A 10,411-nucleotide genomic window follows, 5' to 3' on the forward strand; every position below is an offset into this window, starting at 1 on the left:
GAATCCTTGCAACTCAAATTCATCTCACAATTAAATACATGCAACTTTACTTCGATTCGAAAGATAAGACAGGAATTAATTGAATTTCAGACCATTCTTAAATAAATTTTCTCACAATAGTTTCAATTTTTTACATCAGAGATATACTATTTTTCATAGTCCCTATTATTGAAATTTCAACTTTTATGGGGCATTTTAGTATTGATCATACACTTTTAACTAAAACTTCTTTTTAGACAATTGCGTATTTGACAGAAGATCAAACTATTTATAGTAATTTTGAGTGAGTGCTTACGCAACGGGTATCTGGTTTCTCTGTTTCATTCTATTGAGCTACTTTTTATTGACAAAAAATCATAAACGCTATTGATATAATTGAAACTCGTACCCGTACAAACTGTTCTCTTTATTTATTTACTTCAACTCAACTTTTTCTAGAAAAAAATCGCAACCATAACTATGTTATACTAAAAATACTTGTAAGAAAAGAAAAATATTTCCTTCCAATTGGTAGGCTTACCTCTAGAACAGAACAAAATATAACCTACAGGGATACTGAAAAAGTAACAGAAATACATTGAAATCTGACTCACAGGCGGAGTTTGAAATTTATACAGGGAGATACGAGTTTAAAATTTATTCAATGGGTGGAAGGGGCAATTTTATTTATTTACACAATAATTATTTAAAATATACGTGTTCATATAATAAATATCGAGGGTCAAGGGACCTGGACCTCCCACAAACTCCACTATGACCCTACTCCCTATAATTCCCTGACAGGTAAAACGAAGAAACAATTACAAGGTCAAAAATTGAAGCCAATGATAGAATTCATCTGATGTCATAATCTAAGACTGATCTTACTTTTTCTCTGACCCAACAGATTTAAAATAAATCTAGAATTTATAATGATTTGAAATTATTATTATCATGGTCCTTTTTCTCTATTAATACAATCATCAAATTAAAAGTACAATGAATAAATATATAGAAAAATTTTTTATGATTTTAAAAGTGTTTTCATGAATTCTCTATTTTATTCTAAGCTTGAGAAATTTCTTTTTTAAGGCTGAAAAATGACAATCTTCTTTAAGCCCTTATAACTTATTCACCACTTATAGTAATAAAGAATACTATAACATATATTATAGAAAATATCCTATATTTTATTTAAAAAAAGACCTATTAAAAGAATATGGGTGTTCAAAGATGCTTATTGGATTTTTTATTTTTAAGTGATACCATTTTTTATAGGGGTGTATTATTAAACAAACAACATTATTTAAATATTTTATACGATTTCAATGTCTTATAATGACATATACACTGTATTAAATACACTAATAATTAATATTATATAGTTTTTACCGCGCTTTGTACGAATTCAAATAAAATAATTACACTATGCAACTAAAAATAAACAGACTGAACCCCACATATATTAATGTTATTTAAGCCGTAGAACACGAATGTGACCATTAAAACTTTCAATCCAGAAGGTGTGGCCTTTAATTTCTTTTTTAAATATCAAGTTTTTAGGGTATAACTAAGATTCAGTGACATATGTCGACATGAAAAAACAATATATATGAATATCAGGTTAAATAATAAATTGATAAAACATTTCAGCATTTAAAAAATGAATTATTTATTACGTTATCTTTATTATATTTAATAAAAATATATATAACCACCAAAAAATCGAGTAAAAGGAAAAAACTTACTTAAACTTAATTCGCCATAAATCAATCCATATCGACTTTTTTTAAAGAATTTTTTTTTTTTGAATTGAAATATAAGGTCTATTCGGTAAGTTCAGCTATGATATAAAGCATTTGAAGAAAAAATAAAAAAGATAGTAGCATTTAAGTAAGGCCCTGCATTTTACTGGATTTCTTGGTAGTTATATACATTTTTTATTATATATAATCAAGATAATGTAATAAATAATTCATATTTTAAATACTGAAATGTTTTTATAAATTTATTATTTACTTTGATTTTTATATACATCGTTTATTCATGTCAAAATATTGCCTGAATCTTAGTTATAACCTAAAAACTTGAATTTTTAAAAAAGGCTTTAAATGCCCATCTTTCTTGGATTGAACATTTTAATTGTTATATTCCTGTTCTACGACTTGAATAACAATAATAAATGTGGGTTTCAACCTGCAGGCAAAAAGGCTATTGCATTGTGTTACTTTTCATATTTGAAATATTTAAATTTCCTTCTCTCTGCGAAGGGATCTCTTTATCGTTTCGATACCGGAATATCATTCTCAAGGAAGGAATAAAATCTACTCTCTCATAAGGTCAGCTAGTTTTTGTAGGATGACTTTTCTCGTGAAATACGGAATCCGAATTCGAAAATCTCGTTAAATGGATGATCAAGTTAAAAGTATCTATCTTGGGTCCTAACCATAGAGAATATACATAATTATTGTGACTACTCTCCTCTTGACTGGCCTACCAAGGAACGATATATGTGAAATTACTGACCTGGCTTGACTTGTTGGGATAAAAGGAATTATTTTCAGAATGAAATAGGAATGAATAAAGATGCAATGCAATTTAGATGTTCCAGAATCAAATAAAATTATTGAGGTAATAGAGTTGTCTATATAAATGTATGTATATATCTGAATATACATTGCATACGTATTCAAAACTTGAAAAGATAATGCATACATATTTTATTTTTTAGGATTCACATAAACATATCTTTCACCAAATTCTATATAAAGACCACTCCTATTCCTTTCCACCAGATACAACGAAGAATCTCTATGTCTTGAATGCAATCCCTTAGAAACTATTTTAAGAAGCAAAAGTAAGATGGAAGCAAACATTCGCAATAGTTTGAGTCAACCAAAGATAGGGAATCAAGAATTGAGAGATGTTATGGTAGATTTGTAACAAAATAATTTCTTATCTCCAGAGGGACTAGTAGACTTGAATCATTTTGAGGATGTTAGACTTCAGACAGTGAAGGAGTTGGTTGTAAATTACGGACAATCTCACCATTATTCCGCCATGCTAAAGGATTTTGCAATAACTCTTTATTTCTATTCACCTCCTGCGTCTGAATTTTGCTTTTTTTTGCCATGACCATCCAGTCTACGCCGATACAAGTGTGCCATCAAGTGTCTTTATGCTACATTGCTGGATTTTCGGCACGCAAAATAAGACAGTCAATTAAACGTCCTACTTATAAGTTAGCAATTATTCACTTGGAGGGCGATCCCTGCAAGGAAGAATCCCTTATTATTTTCAAGAGCGATGTCTTTTTTTCTATGATGACGGATAAAGGACTACATCATAATTGAGGAAGTATGTGCTGTATAACTTTGATAAAAAATTTCAAAACTATCCATATCTTGCTTTTGACAAAAATTATCTCGATAAATTGTTGCAAAAGATTTTGTTGGCTGAAACACTTTTCCAAATCTTGTAAAGTCACTTATATCAGAAACTGCAATACGAGCAGATAATCATTATTGGAGTCTTACTCATCTTTTCATCAAAAAATAATTAAATATACGCATAAAGAACTTCCTGAAAGAGTTTGGAAGTATTTCAGAACCTTATGGGAACAATATTCATTATTTAAGAATATTCTCCAATGTGCACTGGATTATTATTTAGGTAATTTTTCATGTTAAGATATAGAAATATAATCTTTTTAAATCTATCAAATAATATTTTCTGAATATAAATATATTCCAAAGTGATTATCACAATATGTCTCTTATATTCTTGAAAATTACAGGGTGAAATTGTAAAACATATGTTCAGAAATTGTGACAATATTTAAAAAAAAATCCTTTCAATTGAAACATTCACAAAAAAATATATAAGATAAATTAATCAAAGCAATAATATTTCCAATAGACGGTATAAATCGTATTTTGTGCATAAATTAGGAAGATCAAGTCATTTTGACCTTTGACTCTTGCTCAGCAACTCTAATGTTATCCTATGTTATGTTGTAATTCAACTCTTATAGTTTGCATTTAGTTAATCTATCAATACTAATTGAGCTACAACAACCTTACCTTCTTCTCAATTGATATTCAATGGATTTTTAAATTGGCGAATCTCCTTTATAAATTACTAATTTAGTAAAATATTTTATTCTTAAATAAAGAAGGTTGCCCTCTCTGAGATAGGGAATTTATTCACCCCAATATACTTCTGCAAATGCTCCAATAGTCACTCTATTATGGTAATAGCTCTATGGTCCTAGGTCATGGAGAACATAGAAGTCTACTTCTTCTTGTCTGAATGAAGGTTGACCGACCTTAGGCCTTAGCAATTGTGAAATTAACATAATATATAAATATCAAAAATTGTCTAAGTTAGAATGATTCAATTTTTTAAGCCTGCTATTTTTATCATGAGTGGACTTTTAACCGAAAACATTTATGGCGAAGTACAAATTGCCAAATGACGTTTTGGCCGCGCAAAAATTTGCCGAAGAATAATATACCAAAAGGGACATTTCTCCGAAAAAATATATGACATTTATTGGTATATTCAATAGCATATTTTAATTCCATTTAAATGATAAATAATTACTGTTCATATGCTATATATATCATATGGGTAAACAAATGAGTGTTCTTTTGAAGAAAAATATTTTAATGAACATTATATAAGCACAACACAGGAGTGGTTCACTGTAAAATGATTAGGGTAAAAAGGTTACACAATATCCTTGAGTCGTAAAATTGTCGTGTACATTATCATTGTTAGACAAAATTGTTGAAGCGCTGGTCCCCATGCAGTTTAAACTCCAACACCGCCGAGTTTCTTAGCATTTATGTCCCTTTACAAAATCCTATAACACACCCCAAACCAAAAGTTGTGCAGGTGAACAGCTGTGGCCTGAGGTAAGTCAAATTCCATTGTTGTAGATTCCCTAAGCATGAAACATCCTTTTTAATATCCAAAAACACAGTCCAGCCCTAAGTTTTTACAGTTGAAGTATAGGGCCTAACAGCAATTCAAACTCCACTACCTCCACTTTTTTAAGTATCGTGGACTCCTTCCATTATGATAGAATACACCAAACCCACAGATTGTGTAGATAAGCTCCTGGGACCGAGATACGTATGATGAATTTGGAAGCTGCTGCTTCCCTGAGCATCCAGAAACCCTTCTAATATCTAAAATACGCCCCAGCTATGAGGTTGTACATGACCACGAGGTAGTTTAAACTCTACTGACGTAGCGGTTCTCAAGACCCCTTGTAATATATTATGACACATCCCCAGCTCTCGGGTTGTGCACCACCTTCTTCTATGTAAGTACTTTGTACTTTTTTGTAAAAATTTTAAGTGATGTATAAAAATTTATATACTTGGATATCATAGATTATTAGAAGAGGTCCTTGGTGCTTAGAAAGGTTGCGCCAGTAGAGTTTAAAGGGACTTTTGGCCCACCACTATTCTGAACAACTTGATGACTTGGGTGTATTTTGGGTTTTTAAAAATTTCATTGATATTCGGGGAAGGGTAGGGCGAAGGATTTAAGCTGCCTAGGGGCACAGCAGACCATGTACACAACCTGAGAGCCGAAATGTATTATAGCATTAAAGACAGGTTCCTTGGTGCTTAGAAACGTGTTGGTGGTAGATTCAAACTACGTTCCAACCACATACTACTATTTGTGTTTATGAAATGATCATTAATGAATTAAAAATATTTTTCTGCAAAAGAACACTCATTAATTTGCGTATGTGACATATATAGTATGTCAATGATCCCTATTTATCATACTATAATTTTAAATGGAATTAAAATATAAAATCATACATATCAATAAATTTAATATGATTTTAAAGCCAATTGTCGTATATAGTCCAACTTCGAAATGTCTGTTTGACATTTCGTCCTTTGGTAAAATTTACATTCGGAAAATTTTCCTTCGGTGAAACGTCCATTTGGTAAAAATTTTTTCGCCCAATTGTCCTACAGCCATTTTTTATATATTTTAGTTTTATGGTTATAATTTCATACTACATAAACAATACATTTATATTTTATATTTGTCATCCACATACTTTAACTTTAATCTGAAATCCGCTTACTTATGTAGATTAGTAATACAATATCTTAGGTTTAATCTTAGGATACATTTTTTAGAGAGTGGGAGCGGCTATATCTAGTTACTAACCTTAACAGGATTTTTTATCTGTAAAAACCGGTAGTCTTTATATTTAATTCTTGAAAACAGAAATTAACAATTCAAAAAAACTAAATATCGTAATATGGTGTTGACCTTGAAAAATATCAAGTCCCACCGCCACTGGGAAAATAACTGCCAGCAGCTCTTCAAAGAACTGTATATCTTTTTCTTTGAGAGAAAAGAGGTTTACAGGGTGGAACAAGTAATCAGATAAGTCTTTGTGTGTAAGAAGTTCATCATAGAAATCATACAATGAATTCCTTTTGCTTGAGCAATGCGTCTTCTGTGAAGATGTCGAATGAAGAGATGACTGCCATGTTATCCATTGTGAAAAGAGGTGCTCAAAAAAGAATACTCGAGGTACAATCTAAAAAAAAAAAAAATATTAGAAGATTAGGATTTTTCTATACACAGAATCAATTGGACTATGGAAGCTGTTACGAATGTGGTTAAAAAATAAAGGAAAAAAATTAGAAGACGAATTTAGTTTGTTGGAAGAATCTTCAGAAGAAAATGTAAAAGAGGCCCATAGTATGGTAAAAATGGAGATACAGTTCTTTTATATTACATTACGATTTGACACATATTTGGAGAGACGTTTCAACAATTCGATGGACCCTTCAGTCAAGAGCCTAAGTGACCCAAATTTACAAGTAAAATTAGCAAATCAAATGAAGGGGAGTCACAAGAAGTTAACTAATTTGGAATGAAAATATATGAAAAGAATTTCAAAGGGCGACAATGATAAAGATGGATTTGAAAAAAGAAGAAGTTTGAGTCGAGAAACGTCATGGATGAGAAAAATATACTTAATATTTAGCAAATTTAGCTTCGAAGGAAATTAAAATTGATAACCTGAACGTAGGTGGAGGATAACAAGTTTCCAAAGATTTAGGTTTGCCATCAAAGAAACCATGGTACCCATCTTCGATCCCCAAGATTGTCGGAGTGAACGGTTCAAGATAAGAGATTATAAGTAGTAATGAAATAATAGTTAGACTCTGTAATGTTCGACATGAAGAGTTCGTCTATTTTGTGAAGAATATACGTCAGGAGGATAGGTTATATATCAGCATAGGATTGGAAAATGCTATACTTTCTTGATCGTGTATGTCTGGTTGCTGTTTTAGGTAAACATATAGTTGTCCCTAAGGAACGAGTTCCTCTAACATGGCAAGAAATGGTTCCCGAGGGCTTCATAGTAGACGTCCTTGTTGACTTTCTCGTCGGCCTTCAATAAGTAGGGATCCATCTTGCTGCCGTTAGACGCGACGACCCTGAGGACCATAACCTGAGCTAGATGATTGGTTCTGAATATTCTCTTGATCAAAATAAGAAGCGATTATTTCTCTTCAGAGTTCAGTGTGAAGATGTTCTAGTCTTAGATTGACTGGTACGAAGAAGATGACAAACCCTATCCCCTTTTGCTTGTTGCTCGGACATTTTTGATCGAACAAAAAAGCAAACATCAAATTGTGGCAATTTGGCAGTTCTTTCGAATGCCGCCAAGTACAACATTGTCAGACTTTAAAAATGAGGCTTGATAGTCTCGAAGATAAGGCTAACTTGAGTCCTTACAGTGTATGCCAGGAAGGAACCTTAGATAATATAATAGAATCATTGCACGCAGAATGAAAGAAATTAAAATGATATTATGATAGACACTCAAAGAGTTTACCCAGACTAGAGGTTAGGTGAGAGGCACAAATACAAAGTTCTGTTTAAAAAAAGTGGAATAATCTTGGAAAGTTCAGGAATCGGAAGGATAGGACTTATCAAACTATATGCAAAGGAAGGTTGACAAGGAATAATAAAAAGTAATGAAGGTGAATTACAAGGAAAAATGGTAAATAATGTCTCATCTTGGATTTGGGTTGAATTATGCTAGACAAATTAGGAAATCTGTTCTGACATATGTCTTGTCAATAGATAAGGAAGTGGTAGAAACAACTGATCACTACTTTTACGATATAATTATCAACTTGGACAAGATTTAAGGCATGAGAAGTATCCTGAAGTAGTGTTTCCTAGTGGCAAAACCCCCCTGAGAATATTGATGAGACGTGTGTATTAGGACTTGAGGTCTAAAAGGATCAATATGGTAGATTGATGTGTAGGAGATCCGATAAGGTGAATACAAAGGTGAGCGATGATATAACAAGAAGGTAGGTGTTTTCGTTCTGTAAGAAGTTGCTAGGCCACTTCCCTGTGGCAGGTTAGCTAAAAGTAGTCGGGAGATCTGTGAAAAGATCATGGGGTGAAGGGTCATAGAGTAACCATCCCGGCACCAATATTATTGGAATGCTTCATTATACTGTAGATAGAATAACAAAGTCAGACCTTACACATGTCACATGAAGTGTGAGAGACACTGATAGGTTTGAAGTTTGGTGTGACGCTAGTTCAATTGCTCTTAGTGTGTTAATAGTAAGAGATTGAGAAATAATTGCAAATGGGCCGTGGATCCGGAAGAAAGAAGACAGCTCTCATAGAAGCCTAAAACCTGTTGTCCGAATTGTTAATATGATAATTTAGTAGGGGGTGGGTGGGAAAAAAATATACATTAAGACAAACTTCGCTACTGTATACTTACGACATTAAGAAAAGGAGTAAAGGAACTAAGACTCTCAGGAATATCGGATACCCTCGTGAAAAGACGAGCTATACTACTTGGAGAGTTCCTAGTTAAGTATAGAAAAGTTTGGGACGTAGAGTTGGTGAGGTCTGAAAAAAGCTTAGCCAACACAATAACACGAGTCCCCAAGACATCGATGGTGAGCTGTGGTAGTGCTGCAAAGGAGTTGGAGGAATTGGTGAAGAGTGGCTCTATAATGTAATATCGCAGGATAGACACCACACTCAAGTTCTCGAAACAATTACTGGACGAAGTACCGAAAAAGTTGATTGAAAACACAGTAAGAGAATGCGACAAATTCAATTCCATCTACCCGACATCAGAAAGGTTTGGCGGAGGATCACCTTTGGTGGTGCAATTTGATTGGCAGAAATTGGTTATTGACGTCGCCCATGTTGGTAAGGACAAGGTCCTTACTGTAGCAGACTATAGTCTCAGTAGGTTTGCAGTATGAAAGTTTTTAACAGGGACACGGGAAATGAGGCAGGTCAGAAGATCGGAGAAATATTCAGTCAAATGGGACCACCAAGAGAAACGATTTGTGGTAATGTCAGGACCTTTATATCAAAAAAGTTTACATCAACAGTTCACAGATGGAACACCCGTCTTAAGTTCTGATGTTCATATAGAGTGTGAAGAAATGGATTAGTTAAAAGAAACCACATGAAAATCAAAGTCTCCCTGATCGTACAAAAAACTCAACTAATCAATGCGTTTACTGGTATAGCATATACCCCAGAATTGAAAATGGGGTGATTCCGGTGGAAAAGATATTCAAGAATGTGGGGAGAAACCCTTTCATAGAATTAACTAAGGAAAAAGAGGACGAAGTGTCAGATGATTCTAATTTTCATTGTGTTGATAAAGTATGGGTACTCGGAGAGATGGAAGGAGGGCACTCTCAGAGTAGTTGATACGAAGCTTAGCTTCGGCATTGACGAAGTTCCCACTCATGTAAAGGAAATAAGAGGAAGGGAGAATGAACGAATTTACCAAAGCAAAGAAGTAAGCCAGAATCAATCGACTTTAAAACCTAAGAGAAAGAAGCCTGAAAGACTTGACGGGTTTGTTTGTGATGAGGATTTCATATTGGAATGTGATTAGAATGTACTCGTTGTTTATTGTTATTTTAAGTCAATGTAAATAAAGGAGGTGAGAAGGTCACACGTGTCTATCATTTCAATTCATAGTTAAAGCAATGAAGGGAAGACTGGGCACCTTCTTTATATATTAAATATTCCAATCCGTTGTATCTATAACTATTAAATACTTCTTTTCTGTAGATAACTTTTGTTTGAATTAGACTGGGTCTGGAAATTATTTTATTATATCCCATTGATGAATGAAGTTGATGGATTCCTTTTATTAACTTGATTTTACATTTTATTGATCTATCTTGTTTTAAACTGGATATATTTTCTTTCTCAGACTGAAAGATTATAAAAAACGACTCTTCTTTATACTCTTATAAATTATTCATCATTCGTAGTGATAAGGAATATCATAGGTTATATTATAGAAAAATATTCAATGTTTAATTTTAAATGAAGATATTATTGAAAATATTTTTCTATTTTGTAT

The sequence above is a fragment of the Lepeophtheirus salmonis genome, chromosome 12 (genome assembly GCF_016086655.4).
Source record: "Lepeophtheirus salmonis chromosome 12, UVic_Lsal_1.4, whole genome shotgun sequence".
Taxonomy (NCBI): domain Eukaryota; kingdom Metazoa; phylum Arthropoda; class Copepoda; order Siphonostomatoida; family Caligidae; genus Lepeophtheirus; species Lepeophtheirus salmonis.